The sequence below is a fragment of the Anser brachyrhynchus genome (genome assembly GCF_964034855.1).
Source record: "Anser brachyrhynchus genome assembly, chromosome: 27".
Classification (NCBI taxonomy): Eukaryota; Metazoa; Chordata; class Aves; order Anseriformes; family Anatidae; genus Anser; species Anser brachyrhynchus.
Window position 1 is genome coordinate 3,044,970 of NC_137720.1, and position 26,180 is coordinate 3,071,149.

At 53.0% G+C, this 26,180-nt stretch overlaps 1 protein-coding gene across 1 annotated transcript in view; it reads right to left on the bottom strand.

Annotated features, from left to right (window-relative positions):
- Positions 1-23,645, bottom strand: part of NFASC (neurofascin) — a 122,076-nt gene extending 98,431 nt beyond the window's left edge. Inside the window, exon 1 of the mRNA XM_080568795.1 lies at positions 23,428-23,645. The gene's annotated coding sequence lies outside the window, so the exon portion shown is untranslated. The remainder of the gene's footprint in view (positions 1-23,427) is intronic.
- Positions 23,646-26,180: the final 2,535 nt, after the last annotated feature.

Consider the following 26,180-nt stretch of genomic DNA (forward strand, 5'->3'; position numbering starts at 1 on the left):
ACAAAATACCTCTGTCAAAGAGAGCTGAGTGCGTCGCGTGTGGCTTTCAGGCAGGACTCACAGGGCTGGCCCTGGGAACGTGCGTGTTTTGATAAGTGCGCAAGTCCTTCCTTGTATCCCTTCTCTGAGTTTGGGGTTAATCGTGGGATCTTGCGGTGACAGTGACTGGTTTTGCATCTGATCAGCTCCCCCAGGCATGAGCCGTGTGTCTTCTTCATGCCTGGGTGTGGGCGCACCAGTGCCTGCTGCGTGCCTTGCTGCTGAAGCTGTTGCATTTTCGTCACTGGGCTCACCAGCATGAGCTGTGCTAGTGGGTCCAGCAGGACGATGGTAGGTCCGGAGGGGAATAACACACTTCTCAGCAGCCAGGAGGCAGGTTGTGCATGGAGAGAAAGCGTGGGGAGATGGCCAGGGCTAAGCACCGTGCTGCCACAGATGGGATGGAGCACGATGGTTATGGAGGGGGCCCCAAAAGACCTGTCCTGCTGCCTCAGGGCAGGATCCATCTGGCACAAGCCATGCTGGGGGAGCTGGTCCTTGTCCCACAAAGCTATGGGGAGGGAGAAGTCCTTCCCCGTGTGGCCCAGCTGCTCAGCACCCCCTGCGCTGTGAGGCTGCATGTACGCTGACTGCAGCTCTGTGCCACTGCACGTCACTCCTCAAAGCTCAGAAAATATCAGCCTGTTCCTCCTGAGGGGCAACAGGAGGACAAATTAAAATAGGAAGCCTCTAAGGAGAGAGGCTCCACATATCCCAAGGGGATGAATGAACGTTGGAGCAGCCCAAACCTCCTCAGTGCCCCGGCGGGGCACAGCCAGCGCTGCCCTCTTTCTCCTCCTAAGAGGCACTTTCACACCTCTGTTTGTCTGCAGCACTTGAGAACCTGAAGAGCCCTTAAAGGATTAGGCATGACAAGACAATGCTGACGATCAGTGGCTGAAATTCCCCTCCCTCCCTTCCCCCTCTGTGTTTTTCCGCTCCCTGCCTTTAATGACTTATGCAGTCCCTGATGGTTTCCAAATTTCAAGTGCACAAGGTGTTACACAGGCCAGGCTTCTATGTCTGCTTATTATTCACAACAGAACAAGACCGAGACAGCAAATTGCTTTGTTGATCCTATGAAGGGAATCGATCCTTGCAGGCTTAGTGCATCTGACATGTTTATTGTGGCTGCACACGGGAAAGGATGCTCGCACAGGGAAGGATGCTCGTGCTAGCCCAGAGGGTCCAGGAGGGGTGGTCCAACCTGGGGGCTTCTGCAGCCCTGCTGCTCCTGGTCTCCCTCATCTGAGGTGCAGAGCACCCAAGGTTGGGCTTAACTGCTGGGTTTGCAAGGCCCGGAGGCAAGGGTCTGGCTGCCTGAGCACCTGGGCAGGTATTAGCTGGTACCCAGTCTGTGGATATCGAGCACTGTGGTCATGAATGGGAATGAAAAGGTAAAACCCCACCAAAGCCAGGCTCTGCAGCATGTGCCACCTCTGTGGGGCAGGGATGCTGCACAAACCAGGGGTCCTGCAGGTCTGGGCTGTCCCAGCACGGTGACGGCGGTGCCCACGTGTGACCGCATCCTGCACCAGCCCAGCCTGAGCGCTTCAGGCCAAGGGCTGCTTTTCCACCTCGTCTGGAGGGCTTTGGGTTGGTTTTTATTCCCTTTCTTCATGATTTCTGGCACCGCACGGCACAGTGCAAAGCTCACTCTGAGCTGAAGAAAACAAGATGTGAAGCAAAGGCAACCTGAAACTGGGCTGGAGAGAGAGTGATTACTTGTTAATGGAGCAGAGAGTGCAGCGAGATGAGGCTGTCCCAACACGGCGATTCAGGCAGTAAAACCCCCCCGCTGGGAGCCTCTGCCACACACTTTCAAGAAAACTGAGTTTCTGAGAGACAATAACATCGTAAAGCTGCAGGACACACACAGGTCATTACCGAGGTGGCACGCAGGCACCTCGGGTGGCCGTGGCACGCAGGCACCTCGGGTGGCCGAGCCACGCGGACAGCAGGCACCAAACCAGGGCAGGTCAATGATGCCCCAGCACGAGGGTCCTGAGGGGAGCTGCTACCCAGCCCCGGAGGTGGAGAACGCCTGTGTTAAACAACACCGGTAGCTGGCAAAAGATGCAACGTGTAAACAGGTATCACAGCAAAATAGCTGCTCATAGATTCCAGCATCCACTTTCCAGTATGAGCATAAATCTCACTGATTTTGGATAGGAGCGAAAGGGCAGATCGTGCCACTCTTTAGCCAGCTTCAGGTGATGGCAGTAAACTAAATGATTTTCCAGCTTGGGGCTGCAACTTAATGCCCTGTGTGCCCCTCGGGGCGTCAGCCCTGGGGCCACATTGGGTATTTCTGATGGGAGATCATCTGCGTGGCTCCAGCCCAGCTCTGAGCCGACCCAGCTCCCAGAGCCTTGCTAAGGAGCACGTCGGTGCTGGATTAGGTCTGAAGATTTCAGCCCTGGGGCTCGGATGACAATACAGTCCCAGCGCTTTGCTACTCCAGCATCTTTCATGCGACAGTTCATTGATTATCAAGCTACAAGGGACAACAGTCATAAATTCATTTGATCTTGTTTATAGTATTCGTCTGTCAGACTTCCCTGAATCGATTCCCATTTAAACCAGAATATTTCTCTTCGGGAAAAAAAAAGAAAAGACACAAAGCCAACTATGTGTCACAGGAAACTTTCCTAATGCCGCCTCTCCTCGCGCTCCAGATGCCTTGGCTGCAGCAGGGGCTGCCTGGGGCTGGGTGACCCGCCGGGTGGTAGGAACCCCAAATAACCTGGTGGATGGGGAACAAGGGTCCTGAGGTCACACCGGCAGGGATGTGGGGTTTGGGATCCACCAGGGGCATGAATTGCTGCTTGTCCTCACACCCACAATCCCCACTTGTGATATAGCAGAAATAACCTGTGCTTTTGGATGATTTTGGTATTTATAGCATGAGCTCACGGGGCAGAGGCTTTCCCCTAATTTGTGGCCACTGCAACCACCGAGCTCGGCTCTCCCATGTCCCTGCTGTCCCCATAGGAAGCCTGGGAGCATCAGATGGGACCCTGCCCCATCACCCAGCGATGTCCTGGGGTGCTCCCCACGCCTGGCGGCGATGCCTTCTCTCCCCTGGTGAGTGCAGCCAATTAACGGCGCACCCATTGTGCTTCTGCAATTGCACATTGTATTGCTCTAAACAGGAGCAGGGGAAAAAAAAATGGTTGCTGGGACTAGAGACTTGAAAACCCATTAAAGGATTTATTTTTTATTTTTTATTTTACCCAATACCTTGGGGGTTTGAAAGCTCATCTGTGTGTTACTGCTCCAAATGGAAAACCAGAATAAATGCATATTTGAAGTAATAAAAGCCCTTTCGTACTAAATCCGAGTACAAATTAACAATTACTAGTGCTGTCTAATGCCTTTCTGCCTCAACATTTTCATTTAACAGCCGTTCTTTTATCTTCAATGCTCCAGTTATTTTTTTTCCTCCAAGATATTTATTGTTAAGTTGGGGGTGTGTGTTTTGTTGTGTTTTTTCCCCCCTCCTCTCTTTCTTTCCAATTTAGCAGCAGGAGGAAAGGATTTTATTTGCTGTTCCAGCAGAAAAGAGCAGGGGAGGGAGGGAGGGCGGGAGTGCTAGGGCTCCTGGCACAGAGCCCTGCTTCGAGCTGCCCCCTGCATGGCTGCTCTGCCACCAGGACCGGGGGGCTCAGCACCCTTTCCCTCCCCAGGCTCCTTGGGAGGGGAGCAGGGTGCTGGGCACCACATCCCTCTCACTCGGAGGATGCGTTGTAGGCGTTATAGGGTCCCTGCCCACCCCAAGCACCACGCTGGCTGCTCAGGGGAGATGTGTGAGCAGGCAAGGTGCAGCGTGGGTGTCACCGGTTGTCACCTGGATAGGTGCAAGCATTGCACAGCAGTCGCCAGCAGCCTCCTGCTGGCAGGTAGCAGCAAAGGGAACCTGGGAACAACCCGGCTGGAGGCGTGGGGTGGTTTTTGCTCCCGAAGCCTGGGAGCAGAAGGCACGTCCTGGTGCTGCTCATCCAGCCAACGGCAGCACAGAGCAAATACACCAGGGGAAAAGGTGCTCGGGCAAAGCCTCCTGTGCTGCTCGAGGGCTGAGGGGCTCAAAGCACGGATGGAAAGCAAGCAAAGGAAGCAGCAGCGGAGTGAACCGAGGGCATGGGAACAGAAGGTTACCCCCAAGCCCTGCTCGCGCCGTGCACGCTTCCTCTTCACGCGCCGTTAGGTTTATGGGGAAGGCACAGAGCACAGCTGGGCTCCGAGCAGCGGCGCCTGATTAGCACTCTGCAAACAGACAGGGCTGCTGGATCTGAGCACGCAGCTTCGGTGATTTGGGCAGAGAAGGGCTAGCCCAGGGGAAGTCCATCGGGCACTGCAAGGGGTGCTGTCCCACTTCCAGATGCCCCCAGCTGCTCCCTGTTTGGGCCACACACCTCTGCAGGTTGCGGGAGGGTTTGTGTGATGCTGAGAGCGCAACACGTAACTTCTCTCAGACTTTTGGAGAAGGGCATAACGAAACCTATCTTTGAAAAAAGAAACCAAATTGCATATTTTGCATAACCTAGAAGGAGACACCCTGTGGTCTTCCTCTCCCACAAGACCTACATTTACCTTCTCTTTGGTCCAGTTCCTCACATTGCTGACACAGCACCAGGAAAGCACCACCGAGGGATGGAGCTGGGACCACCACAGGCTCTCACCTTCCCATGAGACCACCCTGGGCTCACTCATGCTCCTACCACACCAGCTGGAGTCAGAGAGAAGTCCAGCTCAGGTCAGACAAGTAAGTTTTGGGGCATTTCCTTGGCTCCAGACAACTGCCCTGGTGGTAGAAATAAAAAACAAGCCCCTTGGGGACTCCTGAGGAGCGATGGGCCTGGCCCCTACCTGAGGAGGCCCAAGGAGCACTCCAAGTTCTGCTGCTGGTGCACCGAGGGCCCTCCCAAATTGCCCTTTTCAGCCTCCCATCACCCTCTGTGAGACGGGTGTGATGCTCACCCTGCTGAGAAGCACCTTGAGAGCCCAGATGGAAGCAAAATGCCTCCACCAGGCCCTTGCCCCGGGCTTTGCCGTTTGGTTGTGCGGTGTTTTGAAATGCAGTTCCTAGTCCTTGCCTCCCCGCCTCACCAGGGAGCACCGCGTGCTCTCAGCAAGGCCGGGGCACGCTTTGACATTCAATTCATCCCAATCAGCAGCGGCAGCTCTGAGGGCAAATGGAGAAAGCCGAGAACGTTGTCTCAGTTAATAAGATAACAATTTAGCATGTGGTGGGCTTCTTTCCCTCTTCCTCTGCCTCCGTTCAAAGCAGACGTTTGGAGTTTCCTCTAAGTAATTTAGTAGAAAGGCTGCTATGATTTCAATCCCCCATCCACCCTGTTACCATCCAGCAATGCTTCTTGTCACCAGCTAGCGGCATTTAAAATATTTACAGCCCTGTCCTTTCCCTGGGGAAGGATCAGAATAAATCATTGTAGCCAACAATAAATCAAAAATTAATCTCCCGAAAGTGCGAGGCCTGTCCGATCCCTCAAATAACAAGCAGCAGAATTTATCAAGTAAATTGGTGCCGGTGTCTGCACGGCATCGCCGTGGGGGCGTAATGGATGGGGTGGGAGGGCAGACGGCTCAGCCAGCCCAGAGACTCACACCCCAGGGAGAAAGGTTTGGGCACGGTGCTGGGGTCACCAAGTGCCACCTTCCCCTGTGACCCCCGCTGCTGTCTGTGGGGAGAGCTCGTCCTGCTCCCTGCCCACCTTCTCTGACCCGCAGCAGGAGGTGGTGGTGCTCAGGTGGAGCCACAGGGAAGGAATTTGTGCTGTCTCCGTTTTTGCCCCATTCCCGTGCCCAGGCTTCACCTCCCGCAGGGGTCCCACTCCCAGGGATGCACCGCGGTGACCTGGGCTGAGCACAGAAAGGGCCGGCTGGGAGGGAAGCCACGAGGTCCTTCACAAGGTAGCATACAATTTTATTTTTCCTCTTCCAACATAACATATATATACATGCTCACCCTTAATAGCAACTAATATATATTCTGTGTTTTGGAGGCTATTATTCATTTTAAATCTCAATCACATTACACGTGCCCACGTACATACATTTACTGAACCTTTTACATTGAGGCTGCCCTGGGAAGGGCTCGGCCCACAGCTCAGGTACAAGACCAGCACCCGGACCGCAGGGTTCAGGGCCAGCAGTGGAGCTGCTGGGGACGGCGAGGAGCTTTCTGCTCCTGGACGTGCCCCCTGTCCCCTGGAGGGGCATGGGGACTGAGCTGGGACCCCTTGGTGCCCAGCAGGGGCACCCCGGTCTCTGCTCACAAGGGGCCTTCCCCACGCTGCCCTCAGAGGCGGATTTGTCTGGCTTTCAGGAAGGAGCAGCAGGTCTCTGGAGATCCCTGCTTGGGCTGGGAACAGTTCTTAGGTCAGTGGAGCTCCAAATAGTTCTGGGAGGCTCTGATGTAGATCGCGTGTGAAAGCAGCGTGAAGGAGGGAGCAAAGAGTTTTGCTGAAGTTCTCTTACAACGCTCCAGAGATTTCTTTTTTGATAGCAAGAAGCGCACACAGAAGTAAGATTTTTCTCCCTGCAGAAATGATGGCATGGCCATACAGCCACCGGACCAGCTGTAAAACTCTGCTACAGGCAACGTGCAAACCCAGGCAGCAGCTCGGCTCCTGCACGGCCACGCCAGCCCCCTGCCCTGCCAGCCCACGGCTCCACCAATTACAGCTCCATAAAAAGCTGAGTTATCCGAATACCAAAATAACTCTCCCTCCCCAGTTTACAGACGTTATATCTGCTTTTTCTGCAGCAGAGGAAAAATTTCCTTTTGATCTTTTTTTTTTATTGTTCTGCCAAAAATTGAGCCTAAACTCATCTGTACTAATTGCTCCCAACAGATATTCTGTGGGCACCTCCTTTTTCTGCTATAGCTCAGGGTCTAGATGTTTAGACAACCTTATAAGAGGCAGATGAAGGAATAAAAGAATTTATCAAGAGGACCCTAAAGGTGCACAGGGAGTGTAAACGTTTACCTGGAAAGTGATGCAGAGGGGGGCAGATCTGACACGGGATTTCTCAACCTGCTTTTTGCTGAGCTTCTCATCACATTTGGGATCTCTGGACTGAAGAGAGCGTGCAGGTATCTTGTGGTGTTACTAATACATGTTTCTTATAAACCAATGTTTGCATACATGATTTATACGGTGTCAGAGCTGTAGGGCTGGCTAACCTAAGCAGCAAATTAACTTGGGAAGTGCCAGGGTGCATTAGTTTGACTGACAGGAAAACAGCCTGAGCCAGGTCAGCAAATCTGTTAGGAAACTTAGTGTTTTCCTTAATGGAACCAGAGACCTCTTTAACAACAAATTAATCTCTGTCGATAGCGCACATAACAGGGCTTCCCTGACAGACGGGTCCCCGGGATGAGCCTCCCTGCTCTCCCAGACGGTTCCTCCAGCAGGATGTGTGCCGAGATGGGGCTGGTGCTCACGGAAGGATCCAGAGCTTTTCCCTGGATGAACCTCAGTAAGAACAACAAATATCCAACCCCCAAACCATGCTGCTTTAAGCCAAAGCCTCAGGCTTGGCCCCATTGCCTTGTGAACTGCTGCACAAGGATGCAGGCTTCACAGTTCCTGTTTTCTTCCTCAGTGCTAAACACCAAGGCAAACAAAGTTGTTACTTGTAAAGTTATTCAGGTGCTTTTGCAGGCTTTTACAAAATTTGCCAACTACGTACACATGTGGGTGTGTGTTGACTTCAGTGTTTTTCTTTTCATGAGTTACAGAGATGAGAGTGCTCTGTTCAAAGGAAGTCTCCTTCTGTCTCCTCGTACCCATTTCTCCATTTCCACATCTCTCTAGCCAGCTATCAATCACACTTCTGTGGCACATCTATCTACCGTGTAATTATCTACCTATGGTACCGGATGGCTTGGCTCCCCATCCATCTTCCTGCACACCAACACAAATACCCATCAGCTCAGGATAATTGCTCTTTCAAGTCTTCCCTGTGCCCATTCCCCTGCAGGCACGGGGCAGAGGGCACCCCCCCGAGCTGCGATTCCTCCCAGGCTGGTCACAAGAGCCCACCCAAAATCATTCGGATCCACACCCCAAAGTCCATGCAAAGAGCCCACGCTGCAGCCAAATAGCCACAGGCATTCACAGGGCCATCCGTGAGGCTAGGCATGAGAACGTGCCCAAACCGGAGATCTTCATGTGTACTCACACAAGGATTTATGGACACGAACACCAGGACTGTGCACACAGGCACGCCCGTATTTGTGGTGGCTCAGGAACAAAGGCTCACACCTACCCCACACCTGGCTGCACTGCAAAGCAAACCCCAGCAGCGACACAGGCACCTGCACCACCTACAGTGACGAATTAACTGGGTTTCTCCCATTCTTCATCAGAAATTGGTCCAGGTCCTCACCCAGCAGTGCGCGGAGCCTGCCAGTGACACTCTATTTATGGTTTTGCTTTTGATTTACACTTGGTGGTTTTTATTCTCACCCCATTCTCATTTTATGTGGCATTTCCTCCAGTCCTATTTGTTTCTTCTTTACAGATGGCACTGTCAGATGGGGAGGATTGGATGTTAGAGCTGTCCTGGTTGCACGAGGAACATCTCAATACATTGAGCCATGGTCTACAGCAGCCCAGGCCAGCGCCTTAGCCAGATTTTTCCTCAAAGCAGCAGCGAGTTGTTTACAATCGTATAAATAGGCTCTTTATTTATCACAATTACCACCAATAACGGATAGAAATGAAAGTGAAAATTATGAAAACGTGGCTGGATTTCATTTTCCTGCCAAAGCCAAGGCAGCTCTGGCTCACACTCCGGGCTTCTCGTCCCGTGCACAGCAATGTGCTCTTTTCCTGCAGGAAAAGGAAAGCTCGTCTCCCTTCAGGATGTTCATGCTGCCTGGGATGGTGCCTTATGGTCACCCAGGGGGAGGATGAGCCAGAAGGAAGCACTCGCTCGCTGTCACGGGAGACGAGGCGGAGATGGCAGGGCAGAACGTGCTCGCTCAGCTTGTCAAGGTGTGAGGAGCTAAAATTGGTGCCTACCTGACATGCCGAAAGGAACCCGAGGCTGCCGCACAATTACTCTTCCAAACACAGTGATGTTTATCCTGCAGCAATTTTCCATAATTACACTGACAGCACCTGACAGCCCCATGTCAGTGCCGCAGGAGCCGTCCCTGGCAGCTGATGTGATGCTCTGGGGTCGTTCTGTTGGCTCGCTCCTCTTCCCCCTCCGTGCTAATCTCCAGCTTTCTGATTATTTTTGATGGCTTTTGACCAGAGATTGCAGCTCAGAAAAGCGGGATCTGGATAAATCCTGGTCTAACCAGAGATGAGGCGTTCAGCTGCTGGGACCAAGGACCCCCCAGCCATGCTGAGATGGCTGCGAGAGCCAAGCAGCATTTGCAGTTAACAGCTCTGTTTGTTTTCCAGTAGCCATCAAAGCTGGGAAGTGATGAACTTGGGCACATCCTGGCTTGGGTAAATCACAGCCAGCCCAGCGACTTCAGGGGAAAGAGACTAACCCACCTGGGGCCAAGGATGCTCTTTGCCACCAAGCACATTTCTCCCCACGCTCACAAATGTCTCCGAAAGCTTTCACATTTCGCATGTCAGGTGGCACAAGCGTTTTTCCTAGAGGGAAGCTCGCAGCCTGAGCAGGAGGGGGAAGGTAACAGGACCTGGATGTGACACAGCTCCTCTCAGCCAGCTGCACCGAGAGGATAGAGAGCCGAGAAGGCAGCACCCTGCGTGCAGCCTCCTCTTCCCTCACGTCCCCGTGCAGACACAAGAAGCTGGGCGCATCACTCGCACTCAGTTCTCTCTGCTGTCTCAGTTCGGATTTAATTTTAAATTGCCTTGCTTCCCTTGAAACCTCACTGGAGACTCCCCCATAAGGCTTGTCTAAAACCTTCCATCTCTGCTTTAAACTCAAGGAAAATTTTCAGGGAATTTTCCCTCCTTGGGAAAAATATAATTTGTTCTTCATCACAACAACAAACAAAATAATAAAGTTTGAATTTCCAGATAAAACATTTCATTTTTCAGGTGTCAATCAGTTCTGGCTTTTCATTCTTCAGGCTGTTGATGAAAGCAGTGTGGGAGGTGAAAAAAAACAAGCCCCAAACCTTGCAGTCACCCCAGGGATTTTATACATTCGGCCTGCCCCAGGTCTTCCTTTGCGCTCTGCTTTACCCTGCTCTTCACCTGGTGGTGCAGAAATCCTTTCCTGCACCCCTAACCTCTCCAAATCTCTGCTGAAAACACCACACCATCTCTCCCTTCTCCCTGCATCCATTACCGGTGAGCACGGCCATACAAGACCCCTGCAAAGCACCCGGGGTTCAGGGCAGACTCCGCATCTGCAGGACGGCTTCAGGGCTCGCTTCTCAGAGGCAAGGAAGCCCCAGCAATTTCCAGCAGTGCTGCAAAGTCATCTGGTCCTTAATTGGAAAGATGGGCTCCCCCTCCCTCCGGGGAAGCCATCTGGAGAAAGTCTGGCGAGAGACTGGGAAGAAATGTAGGGGACAGATGTGATCTTGTCTTGAACACGCTCCCCAAGAGGCCGCTCCACGCTTAGTTTTGATCAGGACAGTGGGTAGCAGACAGCAGGCGGGTGAATGTAAATAACCTCCCTCTGCTAAGCTTAAATTAATTCTCTTTGCTGAATTTCACTGTTTGCTCTCTACACATAAGGCAGGGACGAGGTGGGACTGATTCTCCCCACCCCTGCTTTGCCTTCATCGCACTGGTGCCACTTTGCACCAGCCAGAAGTGAGGCCCCTGGGGGACCCAGTGCCGCGGATGACATAGGGCTGCTCAGATGGTTTGTGCAGGGAGGTGATTTAGGAGGACATTTCCAGGCATTTATCCAGTGTATAAACCACAGATCAGCAAGAATTTCAGCGCACAGCTCCCCACTGCCCCAGCCACGCATGCTGCAGCATCCCTGAGCAGCAGCTGGCGAAAGGTTTTGCCCAGGCTGCTCCCCAAAAGCCTGCTCCTTGCCCTCGCCATCAGCAGGGAAAGCTGTGCTGGTTCCCCCTCCCCTGGGTACCACAGCCCTAGGAGGGATGCTCTCAGGTGGATGGCCCCACTGAGGAACTTACCCCAAGCACACTCTACCCTTGCCCTCCGGTTCACCAAGCGTTAATCAGCCCCGATCCTGCAGGGATCATTTGGGACGATCAGGCCACATGCCTACCCAGGCAATGGGTTCTGACAGTGTGACATAATGGGGGAAAATACAGCTCATCCTGGGGGATGTGGTAATGGAAGTTTCATCGCCCTAACTGCCTCTTCTCCTGACCCCAGCAGCCAGGCAGATAATTGGGTTTCCACAGTTAGAGAAATAATTGGGTTTAGGACCAACGAGGATGCCGAGGACAGCTTGCCCTGGGTGCAGAGAAATGTCCCCATGGACACCTGCGTGCAGTGGCAGCCCTCAGTGAGCACACTACAGGTAAAGGAATCGGCCCCGTGGCTGGGACACTGCTACGAGGTTTACATGGTGGCAGTTCTCACTTTGCTTAGGGGGCACGGGGCCTGTTTGCACAGGTTTCTTTACCGAAAGGAAGAAAAATGTTACACAGAGCAAACAGCAGAAGGAAATATCAAAGCAGTTCATGCTCCTGCAGCATGAAGAAGGTGCTGAGCACGGAGCAAACGCCGCGGGCATTGCACGGGTCAGGGGAGCACCCGTGGGCACATCTCAGGCTGGGGACAACCAGGGCCAGATCCGTGCCAGACTGCAGCTGATGGGGGATGCTGATTCGCACCAGCTCCTGCCTGCTGATAAATTGTTCAGCCCTCACAACCAGTGGTCCTGCACAGGGTGTTCATGTCTGCCTCAGCAGCTGGTGCAGGAGCTGCATGGGGCTGGGGGACACAGACCCGGTGAGCAGGCATCACTATTCATGCAGGAGCGCAGACTTTATTCCCATGTCAACGGCAAAGATGCTGAGCAAGTTGTACAGAACACACATACATAACTAGCTGCCTCATTATTTATAATAATGCAGTTAGTTTATGCTCAATCCCATATATAAAACGATTTGAGGCAGTTTTTAATGAAAATTAAGGCTGAATTCTTGCACTGAATCAGGAAACAAACCCTGTGGTTTAAAGGACCTTTTGTTCCTAAGTACATGCATCCAGCCTAGGTATTTTGATCAAATTGTAGAGATGCCCACGCTGACTTTTGCCATGTTTCTGGTTTTTAGATGTAGCAACCACCCATACACCCTTCACATCCCTCAGGACCTTTGGTGACCACGCGCACACAGCCAAGCCCATGGACAGGTAACTCGCACAAGCCTTGGGCACGTACCCAGTGGTATTTATAAAACACACGCACTTTACGGGCTCCCACGTGCGGTGAGCTCACTTGTACTGCCCAGAGGGCACCCACAACACGCTGCCAACCCTGACACAGATCACACCATCGCTGCAGGTCCTGCAATGCCACTGAAAGTGTTTTCTCGCACAGCTGCACACCCAGCACTGACACACACCTTTGCTTATTTTGCACGCACACACACACCTATCGACATTGGCAACTTCTGGTGTCTTTGAGATTTAAATGACAGCACAGTGTCTAATATTTAACACTCCTAGCATTGCATATTCATCTGCTGTTAGAGCAAACACAAGCTAATTAGTAGAATTAATTAGTGTGATGCAGCAAAGTGAAGAAAAGAGAAGGAGAGACACAGAAAAGAGAAAAGAGACCAAAGGGGGAGGGATAGGGAAAAACAAGAATACAGAAGACCAAGGCAGTTGAGAACGACAGGCAGATAAAAGCCCTATAGAAAATTAGGAGCTGACTTGTTCTCCCTTGTTTGTGCACGGCATGGCTCTGAATATCAACAGCTAAGGACAGGAATCCCACCAAGGGCTGAGGCAGCCTCCAGGGGAATATCCATTGCCTCCCTCCTTCCCCAGAAGAGCAGTGCATCCCCTGGATGGTCCCTCTGAGCACTGATCCTGCCAGCTGGGGGCTTTTTTGGCCCCATATTTTTGGCCAAGCACCAGTTTGGCTGAATGCAGGCTGGAGAGCAGACCTGCTCATGGGGAGGCTGGAGGGAGGAGATTCTGAAAGCAAACAAGGACTAAAAATACCATAAGGAAGACTGATGTGCTAGACAGAGCACAGCAGCCCATCAGCTCTTGACGATTTGGGTTTGAGGCAGTGCTCCATACATCAAGTCCCAGCCACTCAGCAGGAACGCGTGCCCACGGACATCAAGCACGCAGTAAACCTCACGATACACAAGCATGCAGCATGGAGGTGCTGACCCGCAGGGCTGTCCTTCACCCCCAAACACCTCCTTTCCATCCTAACTTCAGCCACAAAGCTCCTCACTATCGCCAATCCACTTCTCACCCGGAGAGCAGAGCACGTTGTGGAGAGCAGCAGCCCTCAGAACCGTGCTGCTCTCCCCCAGGGAGAAGTCACTTACTTCTCCACCCAGCAGCACAGCTTGGGGTTTTCATCCTCCCCACTGCTCATCCAGAAGATGAAAGTTTGAGGATTTCTCTGCCTCCCGGTCCGCGCTGGCCTGTGCCACACACTGTGGATGATAAGGCATTAAGGCTCTCAACTAGCCAATTTCCCAAGGCAATATTGACTAAAAGGTTTCCTTAAGTGTCCCCTGATAGGCAGCATTTGATGGGGCTTAAAGGCAGCAGGGAGCTGAGGCTGGATTTAGGAGATCTGCTCTCAGTGCCCCTCAGGCAGCCAGTTAGCAGGCCGCCCTTTAATTACAAGTGACCCTAATGACCTGCAGCATCGATATTTTGAAACAAGGCGCTCGTCCCCGTGAGCCTCGACAAAGCAGGGAAAGGGAGGCAGGAGCCAGGGAGCTGCCACAGGCTGGGACGGGGGCAGGATGCTCCTGTTGGCACCCCTTTGCCTTGGCCAGAGCTAACCAACCGCCAGCACCTCAAGGTTTTAGGCTAAGCTGAAATTAATCTTGCACCTAAATCTGTTGGGAAGAGCCGACAGCCCCCAGCAGCCTGGGGCAGAGGCAGAGCTGAAGCCCCCAGCCCCTTCCCAGGGCTGGCTGTGGGGCGGGGGGTTTGTGACCAACTCCCTGCAGGGTCAGCCAGCCCCAGGGCTGTGACAGCAGCACAGCCAGGCTCCGGCTGCACGCAGGGGGCTCTGCCCTCTCTCCCCAGCCCATTGATGAAAGCTGTCCCCCGGCTATTTCACCATTAGCACACGCAGAAAGGGCTCAGAGCTGCCTATTGCCAGTGCCACCCCGCTGAACCTGGTGCTGATGTTTTAAATGTTATCTATCCTGCGCAGGAAAAGAGGCCCCTCGTGTAACAAACAGCTTCCACACATCCCTCCCGGCCCCTCTTTTCAGTAAATCCGTTCTTTAATTAAAATTCTTTTCAGTGCCCAGCCCCATTGATTAGCCGAGGGGCTGCTGATGGAGGAGAGGAGCCTGGGGAAACGGCACTCGCTCCTGCTGTGTCTGCTGGCTCCTTGTTCTGGCTCACCATGATACACGGGCACAGCTCTGATCCCCTCTCAGTAACCCATCCGCTCCCTACAAACTTTGCAATGAGTTTTTTCACAGGAAAAAAAATACATATATAGCATGCATAGACACAGAGTGGGCTACAAAAGGAGAGCAGAGTAACGACAGCAAATTGAGAACTGTTCTGTCAAGGCCAGTCCGCAGGGGGATGCACAGCACTGCCAGAAGCACTTACAGGGGCTGAGCCACAACGAGGTCGAGCATCTGCCCTGGGTTACAAACGCCTGCGAGCACAAAGCCCCTCGGAGAAGGGGAAGCTGATCTGAGCGAGCTGCTAAGCTTCAGTGCCACAGCCATAAAACCCTACACTAAAATAGTAGAAAAATATTTGAAATTTTTTCTTTATTAACACAGCCTGGAAGTTCAAACTGTAGACTGGCTTTATAGAAGCTGGATGAGTTCTTGCTGTTGCAGGATGGTGGAGGACACTGCTTTTTTACCTGCTTTTACCTGTTTTTTACCTGCTGCCCAGGTCATGGGTTTAATCCCCCCCCCGGCCTGGCACACCTGGGAAGCTGAACACCGGAGCTGCCTGACCCCGCTCCAGGCTGGAGGAGCTCCCTAGAACGAGGTCAGGAACCATTCAATTTCCACCGGCAGGTTCTGGCTTGGGAATGGATCAGCCCTGCACAGGCAGGAGCTGTGCCCAGGGAAGGCAGAGTCCTCGGGAGCGAGATGGGTGCAGAGGAAGCCTGTGGTGGGTGCAGCGCATCGACAGGAACCCGGGCTGGTCCCAGTCCTACTCAGAAGGATGGAAATACTGAAGGCTTTACCCTGCCTCTGAAATGTCTCGCAGGCAGTAATTAATTCTCACAGAAGCCTTGTGTGGGAGAGGACAGGAGCTGGGACTCCTCGAGAGACAGCACCGACTCCCCGCAGTGCCAGGAGCGAGGAGGAGGAGGCAGCGAAGGCTGGGTCGGAGGGACCAAACCCAGCACTCAGCACCAACCCACGCCAGACACAACCCAGCACAACGAGGGGCTTCACTGGAAACCCCTTGTGACCCAATTCACCCAGGGCCACAGTGCTGAAGACAAACAAAACTTCCTTTCAGCCTTGTATTAATGATTTTGGATCCCAATCACTTACATAAAAACAGAGCTGAAACTGTTTATTTTTGCTGTTTCTCCCTTAAAATTCAAACATACTTCTCCAGTACAAAAAGGAGCCTGCCTTGCCCTCCAAACGTTATGCTGAACAGAAGACAACCATTGAACTCCTCTGTGCAAAGCGTTTGGGTTTTGCCACCCAGCATCACTTCGGCGTTTAAGCACTGGGGAGAGCTCTGATGGGCGCAGACATCTGAGCAGCGAAGTGTGGCCCAGCTGCACGCAGCCATCATTTTACTGCTGTCACTTCCACTTGCCGAAGCAGTGCGACCGTCCAAGGGGACGTTTGCCAAAGCACACGTGGGGCTGAAGAGGGGCGTTTGACCTCCCCTGTGAGCACACGAGCTGCCAGGACGAGTCCTGCCTGAACCAGGCAGCGCCTCTCTCCTTGAAACTGGCACTGCAGTGGCAACCAGTGGTTTCAAGAGGTGGTGTCAAACAGCACATCTTGCATTATTCAGGCTGAAACCAGGTGCTACCAGTTGGCACAGGCACCCTGAGCCCAGTTAGACTCCCCTCTCCCAGTCCTAAGACTCCCTCTGTCACCAGGCTGAAGACCTCCAGCACTCCCAGCACCAGCTGGAAAGGCGGCTGCACGAGGCAGGAGGACTCGAGAGGGGTCCGAGCCCAGCCCTCAAGACAAGAAGGACCCAGAGGGTGGGTGCTGGTGCAGGGACAGCAGCAGGGACTCATCTAACAGCTGGCTGCTGCAGAGCTGGTCCCCGGCACCCTCCGGCCGTGCTCGGAGCAGTGCTTTCCCATGGCAGTCGGTGGCACTTTAGCACAAAGTCACCTTTGTCACCAGAGGACTGAGAACACAGAGGTCACACAGTGTCCACATGGCAGAAGCCGGGGCTCTCCTTGGCTCAGGATTACAACATCTTCCCCAGCCCCACATGTGCTCATTTCCCACCCCGCCTTCCCCTATCAGCCCTCGTTATCTGATAAATTTGCTGGGACAGCCGGAAACAGCTGATTAGCACTAACAGGAGGGAGCTGACACCTCACCAGGGAAATTACAGGGAACGAGAGATAAGCGAGGACCCCGAGTACACCAAGATAACACGGGCTGGTGTTTCACCGCGCTCGTTCTGCCTAGGTGGCAGGGAGGTGAGCACGAACACCCCCGTGCGGGGACGCCAGCCAGCTCACCCGAACCAGGAGATGCACATTTACCCTGACAGATGAATGCATGAGATTCAGCAGAAGAAGCGATGGCAGTCAGCAGTGCTTTCTTCTCCCCAGATCGCAGGAGACAGGGAAGTCTATAAATAAAACCCCTTTATCTCCCTGCGAGGCACCAGGTGAGACCCCGGCTGCATCAGAGACCATTACCCTAAACTCGGAGGCACACAGGGAAACCCCCGGCTGCCCGGATGGTCAGAATCTCAGCACAGGGAAAGAACAACTGGATTTTCCTTGATGAGGACAGCAGGCACCTCCGAGAGGCCAGGGGCACCTCCGTTTGTGCAGGGCGGACCTGGTACACGCAGCACAGGACTTCAGCACCGGCTGTGGGCAAGGCTCGGTGCCTGACACCGGATTCATTTCCTCGGCAGGGGAAACAGAGCTCGACTGATCAACAGCTTCAGCTGCCACTGCAAATCCTGACCTGCGGACCACAAGACAAATCGGAGGCTTCCAGGCAGCCGAGAGCTTTGTGGCCGTGGTTAATGTGCCTCCCTATCTGTGTGCAGACAAAGGCATAGAAGTGACAAACCGCACACCCTCCTGCAATTACGGTCACAACATGGAGGATGTATTTTTGACCTGGCAGCTCTAGCAGGGCCCCCTTCGAACACATAAAAATCTTTTCTTTGTTTATTAAGCGACACGTCTGATGACACCGCGCACATCAGAGTGTCTAATTGCCTGGAGTATTCCAATGGGTGCCACTTGGCTGATCGTAAACTGTCGGCAAAGGAAAATTACTGATAAACACACTATCCTGCCTCGTCGTATAAATAATTGGTAGTATTATGAATGCATGAGCCAGCACAATTAGGACCTGAAGGTTGTGCCATATGTCACAGCAAAGCTAATTTCTCTTAGATTTGCAATGAGGCCTATTACTCAACGTCACAGGCTTATTTAGGGGTGAATTCTGGCTTGATGTAAATCAGCCTAACTGTAAGAGAACGGGGCTGCTCTGATTTATGTCAGGTGATGAACCAGTCCATGATGTCCATATGGGTCTGTAATTATCCATATGGACGCAGATATGGACATCCTGCACAAAACCACTGCCGGGTCTGTTACAGTTATGATTCAAGGTAATAAAAAAGGGCTAATGTTATGTTATGTGCCCATCACAAGTCCCAGGCTGGCAGGAGAGCAAAATTTGCCAATTGTTACAGGCCCTAAGCAGACAAAAATACCCATTCCCTTTGGTTGAGGCTGAATTAGTGAGAGATTAACTTTGTAAGTACGACACCAGCACTGGAAATGCCACCACTGACGTGAGGGTGGACACCTTGGCTCGGGGTGACACCGCACAGCGCAGCTCCAGACCTCCCCAAAGCCAGGCTGCCCCTGGGTGGTTTCCTCCACCGCCACAAGCCACAAAGCACCGAGAGGCACCCGGCAAGGCGAGGGAGGCAGGAGATGAGTCAGCCACCCCCGTGACGGAGGAGACGCGGTGGGAGCTGTTGGAGGATGTTGTGCCTGCCTGCGGGCTCGCAGCCTCCCCGGAGGGAACCCCCTGCGCACGCGGTGATTCCAGGGGGAAGCTCCAAAAATCCCCGGGATCAGCCTGTGTGGAGCAGGGTCAAGGCTGGTTTATGGTACATTAAGCACAGACTGCAAGATAGATATGGGGCGCTTCTCTTTCATGTAGAAGAGTGAGCAGAGGAGCTGTGCTGAGCTTGAGCTACTCGGGGAGATGGATCCCACTGAATCCAGCAGTGGTGCTGCCCATCCACCCTTGCTGCTCTCAGGGCTTTGCAAGGTGCTGAGACCTGGTTATCCTCATCTGATCCTGCAGCCCCCCCACCATCAGGGGAGCCGAGCAGCACTGGCTTTGAGCACTGAGACTCGCACTGCAGGAGGTTTGATCGCAAGCACTGCTTGCTTCAGCCAAATCCCCCTGGTTACAGCACCAAGTCCCCAACAGCCCTGGGCAGCAGCACGAGCAGGGTGACCACAGAGGCCACCCCAGCCCTTGCCCTAGACTCAGCAAGGGGCTGTGACCCCCGAGGGCTGTGCCAAGGGTCCCAGCTCCCCGCATCCTTAGAGGCAGAGCCTTCCCCACGGCTTCTGGAGCAGAACTCTCGCCAAATTTCGTATGAGACATGAAATGGAGCTCTGGACCACTCCCAAGCACTGATCTTCCTATGGCTTACGAATATAGCAACCATCCAGTTTCTTTGCCAGCAGCCTTGTCACCCCCCTTTGCCCTCTGACACAGCTCTGCCCCCCAACACAGCTCACCCAGGTTTGGCTGCAGAGAGGTGACGAGCAGACAGCTGCCTGTTAGAGATGATTTATTGCATCGCCTTGTGCCTCGAGCCTCGAGATTCCTGGGGGTTTGCAGGCTGTGCTATAGAAACAGAGCTATTTTCCTGCCTCCTCTGAAGCTGTGCAAACCTTCGTCAGGGCCGGCTAGCTGATTTTATTCAGAACAGGATAGCAGAGCTAATAAGCACCAGCAAAGCAAGCATTAATAAGGTGCTATAAATATCAGTGTCCCTCTCAGAAGCAGCAAGGGGGGCTCAGCTTTCAGTTATATGCCTTGCAGCAAACCTAAGGCTTGAACCTACACAGAAATCCCCTCTGATCCACTACGGGCTCACATTATCCACAGCACTAGCTCTTTTAATTTGACATTTTCCTTCAGCTTTCCCAGCCTGATTCAAACTCCAGCCACCGAAAGAGAGAGAATTTACATTTCCAATTCATAGGCAATACAGTCCATTAGGTTTAACAAGTGAATGAACTTCACATGTAACCTACAGCAAGCATCAGCTCTGTGGCTATTCATTTTAACTGATTACCTCGTTTGCTATATCTAGGAGCCCCAGCGTGGCCATGGCAACTGGTTTTGCTTAAATGCAGCTGAAGAGTGAAGTTAATTTTAGATTAGGTGAGGAGGAGGCTGGTGCACCAAGGGGAGCTCAGTGCTGGATTTCTCTTCTCCTTTGCTAACGGGAACCGCTCAGCCTGCCAGCTCTGCACCGGTGGCTGGACCCTCGCAGCATCCCCAGCACTTCCCCGCTGTGTGCCAGGCTTTGGGCTTCGCTGCACCAGACCGACCCCACACAAGTTCCTAGCCATCTGCAAGCCCTCCAAGCCCCAGCTCTGCTGGGGGTATGCCCCTCTCCAGGCTGGAGGCAGCTTCTCCAGCAGCCTCACGCACACTCAGTGCAGCAAAGCAGATGGCATGGCTTCTTGCATCCCGGGTAGGTCTAACCCAGGTGGGCTGGCTTGCCCTTGCTGCTCCAGCACCACATACATTACTGAAATTGTTTCTTCTGTGCATTATAAAGGTGTCAGAAATGTCCTTAAAACCCCAGGCCTGGGGATGGTTATATGCCAGCTCGGTACGCTCATCTATGTATATTGATGTGAATATTCATACCAGGGCCAGAAATACCATAAATAAGCTAAAAGTGACCTTAAGCATAATTAGCACTTTGGACCTAAGAGGCGTATTTCAGTTGTTCTTATGAGAACATGAAGTAGGTGGTAAATGGGCATTTCTTTGAAGCAAGCCTGCCTCTTACTAAGTGCCTCCTGCAGGCAGCCAGCAATGCAAGGCTGCTTCAGAGCTCCTTCCCTCAAGGCTTTCAGTCCAGCCAAGGCTCACCCTAAAAAGCTTCCTCAGGGCTAGGTTAGCACCCCCGATCTTTTGGGGTTTCTGCCCTCTTCACTGCCTGTTCCTGTGACATTTCTGGCTCCCTGCACTCACCCAGACCGTGCCACCCAAGAGCATCCACTCGGCGCTGGTGCCTTGTTGCAAAGCCATTTCTTCTCTCTGCCAGCTTGTGCTTGTCATCTTTTCTGCTATTTTACCCCAGCTGGAGCTTAACCACCTTTTCCATGTAACTTGAAGGAAGGGCAGCTACTGCAGGCACCAGGCTGTGCTCAGCCCCAGCACAACAGCACACTGTGCTCACCTACCCATGCACATGGGTGCTTGCTGGGTGCTCAGCAGCACCCACTCCACAGCCTGGCTTAAAGCAAACCACCTTGAAGGGCACACTGCAAACCCACAGGTGAGCAAACCCATTGAGTATCCGCTCTGCAAACCAGGAGTGCGCAATATATAGCTATACATATGATGTATATAATCAAGTGTTAGCATTTTTGTTATATACCCATACACTGTATGCAAACCATCGCTGTCTATTAATACATATATACATATGCTCACTTAAGCAATAATGAAATAAAAACAAGACCAAAACGTGCCTTGCTTTGGCTCCAAACTGTTTTCAAGTGTAACAGGAATACATCTGCCCCTACTCGTGCCTGCTGTAGGGGGCTGCTCTTCTACAGCACCAGGCATAGCAGCAAGCCAAGCCCAGCTCCAGGTACCCAAACCATGAGCAATAATCAAGGGAAGAACCTGGCCCATCCAGTGAATGGGTATTCTACATCTCTCAAGTAATTTTTTATTTATTTGGGCAGTAGGTCTGCTAGTGCACATCAGTCTTGGGTGGCACCAGGGACTTCAGCTCCCACCCAAGGACTCAAACAGGGCTGGACCGAGCCCAGGTCACTGCTTGCACAAGGTTTAGTGCTAAGATGAGCACAGAGCTCCTTTTATTTATTTATTGTTTGCAAGCAGGCCTGTGTCCATCTGGGCCAGGACTTTAGAAGACAAAAATAACCAGGATTTCTAGCAAGCAACAGCTCCTGCCAGAAACTGGGGAAGAGAGAGAGGAGCATCAGCCGCTACAGCCTTTTCCACGAGAGAGTTAAAAAAAACTTCATGCAGAGCAGCCTATTGAGATTGATTAACCAACGTTGTGATTTGTAATTTTGCTTAATGCTATTAAAGAAAAGCATTGACCATTTGTTCGGGAGAAAGGCTGGCAGGGCGCCAAGTTTTTGCATAATGAATTCAGAGGATTAATCCTATTAGTCTTCCTCCCTTCCCCCAGCCCCTTAAACTTCCCCGAAGATGAATCGCAGATGCAAAACCCAACCAAACAGCCAGATATTGGCTGAGCTGCATCTGATATCTCCGAGACCTTTGTGCTTGCCCTGCAAGACAGCAGAATGACTCAGAGGAGCGGCAGTAGGTGAGGAGAACAATGGTGATATTATCAGCGAGGCTGGGAGACTGCTTCAAAGCCTCGAGCAGCTGAAATATGCGGAACAATAGAGGAGGGCGAAAAAAAGTTGTGTGGTTGACAAGTAGGCACGGGGATATTATTAGCAGGTTACAAGCGGTGTGCAAGGGGGGCTGCGTGGGAGAGGGACTGCACCCCCCGGCAGGGTGACGGTGACGCCCCTCGGTGCTGGCGTGTCAGCGTGCGCCGGGGCTCATCCTGCTGCGTTCCCATGGGGGACATCACTGCCCAGAGGTCACCCCAAAGTCTGGGTCAGGCTTGTGAGTGCTGATGCTGGGGGATGTGCTGTATGAAGGAGGAGAGCTGGGGATGTCCCAGAGGGGCTGGTGGTTCATCCTGCCCCCCAGAGCTCCATATGCTCAAAGGGGAACAGCTCTGTCCAGGAGACCCCTCCATGCGCACCCATCCCAATGCGGTGGTGGCCCAGAGCTGCTGTGGGGATGGGAGCCTAGAAGCCCCCAGGCAGCACCAGGAGGTTGCCCCCACTGCCAGGATTGGGGTGCTCACCCCTGCTTCCACCCTGGTCTACAGCAAGGGTGCTCCCGGGGGGGGATTTCACCCCAAGTCCCCTCTCAGAGCCATCAGAAAGGCCAACCCAACATCGTGAGCTTCCCTTCCCATATCTTCAAGTACGGTGGGGAAGAAATCACTCTTCCACCCCAAGTCCCCCATCCCTCCAGCTACACACGAAGCATCCCTAATGCACTTCCCACAGGAGCGGAGCAGGACATTAGCCGCTTTTCTTCAGCGCAGCACCTCACCTATAGGCCACATCACGTTAGCGTCACGTCATTATGCGTGACAAACCTCTACATTAGGAGCCATAGATATTTATATAGCATGAACTCAGACAACGCAGCTGACACCTCACACTGCAAAGGGATCCAAGCGTGGAATATCATCTCTAAAGCCTTCAGTAACACTCGCGGGCCCCCTGGCACTCTGCGGTGCTCCCTGCAGGGCTGCTTGCACCTCCAGGCACCAAGGGGCTTTGTCCATCACCCGTTCTTCCCACCAAGGGCATCCCACCCAGCCAGCAGCTCTAACCAGGTTATCAGAGAGCTAAGGGGGTCAGGGCTACCTGCTGCGAGCACAACAAAGCCCCGCTGTGCTAACGCCTTGCCAGCCAGGCAGAGATTTACTGGCCATTTTTAGCCACCAAGATGGCAACCTGCTGCTTGCTTTTTCCAGAGGTGTCTTTTAAAGTCAGACACTGAAGGCTACCAGCCAGCTCCTTCCATCTGGGGAGGTTCACCAGGTTAAGCCACAGGTGGCTGGTGCCCCCTCCCTAGAAAGCCCCCATGAGCCAACCTCCAGCCAGATGAGCTGGGGGAGCTGCTCCTCCCCAAAACACACGCTCCTGCCTACACGTGGGCAAGGGCACTGCTCCTGCACCTCCCACCCAAAGGGTTTAGCTCCTTACCTTACCACAGACACCCAGAGAACAGCGCAGGGTCATCAGGACCACCGGTGCACCTCCTGCCCTCAGCCTCCTGCAGATGCTGGAAGCCAGGGTGAGAGCAAGGAGCCCAAAGGTGCTCCAGCTACAACCACATATCCTAAAAACCACGGGCACTGAGGCTTTCCCAGCACCCAGGGCACACTCAGGATGGATGTGCCACCCTGACACACCACCAGCACCAGGGGCATGAAGGGGGAGCAGCCCCTCCTTTCGGAGCTTTTATTGCAGAGCTGCTCTCACGCAGGTGCTGGGTGTTTTGAATTTCCAACGCTTCTCAGGTGTAACAAAAGACGCCAGTCTTGATGAAAGCAGCCAGCTGCCAAGCATCTCCTTTGTGAGCTCGTTGACGGGCACTCAGACGTTGTGTTCTTTTCCATTAATAGTTTACTAATGAATTTCTTGGCACGTGCGTTCAAGCAAACAGCCAAACTCAATGCAACTTTTGGAGAAATTTTCCAGAAAGTTCCTTCAGAGCTCAGTACCACAAGCGTTCAGAGAACCATCCCCCTGGGGAGCAGAGTCATGGGGGAGACAAGTGGCCCAAGGCTCACCCAAGCAATGCACACTGAAAATCCACCGTCTGCTGCTCCTGCATTAGCCACCGCCTGAGCAGCTGGTGCAGGAGTTATCCCACGATTGATTTCTAAAAGATCTGGCTAGGGAACACAGAAGCTGTTCACAAGCAAGATTCAAGCCAAGATTTGTCCAGAAAAAAATATTTTCTGCAAGGCATTAGCTCAGTTCTAGTGCTGCCCTAACAAATGCTTTATGGTGCCCAGGACTTCCAAGCCCTAAGAGGACACGGCAGCCACCCAAGCCGTGCTCCAGCACAACCAGCCATGAAATTCCTGCACTTTTGGTTCACGGTGGAGCTGGAACATCTCCCTGGAACTGCAGCATGGGGAGGAGCAGAAGGGTATGGCATGGTTTCCAGCTCAGCCCAGAGCAACATGGCACATGCGGGGCTGTCTCCTCGCAAGCAGTGCTCCGTGGAATTAGCTGGCATTAATCCTCATGCACTGCCCGTTGACCACAGCATTAAATTAGCATCTAGTTAAGCATGCACAGGAGCCATGGAGATCAATCAGCAGGAATGAGCCTCTGGTGGCCATAGATCAGCTGCAGAGTGTTGGGGACACGGCGTGATGCTCGGAGGTCCCATTGCTGCAAATGGGGCATGCATGCAGGGGACCTGCAGGGCCATGACAGGGGGGTCCCAATGCCCACGGGACCTCATAGGTGCTGGGCAGGCACGTGCCCAAATTTCCCAGAGGGGCACCTCGGTCCTGCCAGTGGCACAGTGCTCAGGGAGGAGCTGCGACCCCACAACCTTTGGGGTTGGCTCTCCAGCCAGGCCAGGAGCTGCAGGAGGTGGCAGGGTCCTGTGAAAGGCAGGGTGAGATGGAATGGGTAAGCCCTACGTGCTTCAGGGGCACCTGGCAGGATGTTTAGCAGGGACCAGGCCATGGATGACCCGTGGTGAGGCTCCTCTCCGTGCAGCAGTGGCTGAAAGCAGGCTGAAGCACAGCACTGATTTTCATCAGGGTATCTGGATGCAGGAGAAACATCCTAGAAAATTGTTCCTGTCTTGTTACTTCCAAATGCTTTGTTATGAGGCTTGCAAGCCATAAAATTTTCACTACTACGATGGTTTTGCCCTCTCATTTCCAGCAGCGCGTCTCCAAGAATTAGCTGCCTGAATACCTAAAGGCAGTCTGTGCTACGAGAGCCTTATGAACGCATGGCAGGACATCCTTCAGTGCCCCGGGCTCCCTCAGGCAGCTCCAAACCTGCGCCCAGAGCCCCCCATCTGCTCCCAGCTTTGCACAGCAGCAAACATCGAACCTCTCCCTCCAGCCCTCCCCGGCTCCTCCGGGATAAAACCTAAACCGAGGGCCTCAGCTTCCAGCGACGGCAGGTGTCAATGTTTGCTTTCGGGGAGAGTTTGCAGTGCTCATCTCGCCGGAGCTCAGCCCTCGGTCGGAGCTGTGGCAGCTGCCGAGGTGTCCGGGGAGGAGAGCGAGCACCGAGCGCGTTCAGCGCCGAACATCGTGTCCTACGCCTGCCTGCAGGCTATTTACACAGCTCCGATTGATTCGTTGCAACCTGTAATTATTTCAGTTGATTTTTTTTTTTCTCCATGCTGTGTTTGTTTTCACTCTCAGGAAGAGGAACAATATTTCTCAGTGCTGAAGCGATGCTGAAGAGGCTGGGGTGGCAGCAGAACAGCAGGTCCCGCACGTGGCGGGCACTCGCGTGCTCCCAGCTGCTCCGTGGGCCGTGGCTGCTCACCCCCTGCCCTCAAACAGGGTCACAGAAGCGTGTCTCTGATATCTAGACTGATTTCTTCCTCTTATTTATCTCACATCTACATTTATTTTTGCTGTATTTTATTTTTCTCCTTTTTATTTTACCCCTTTTTTCTTCCATGCCACCCTTACTGCAATAAAATGGCATTTTTGCATGGTAAACCAGCACTTTCTCCCAGTACCTAAAAAGAGATTGTGTAAAGCCAATAGGTCCTGGCTTTTCCTAAGGACAGGGCCTGCCTGCATCCCTGCAGCAGCCCCAGTGGTCTCATATTTGAGCTGGAGTCACTTCTGTGCTTGCACAGCCGGTGCTGGAGCCGTTCGCCCTCACCTGAGAGAAAATCCTGGAAGGGACGGATGTCCTCGTCCTGCTTTGGGGACAGGTAAACATCAGATTTATTCCTT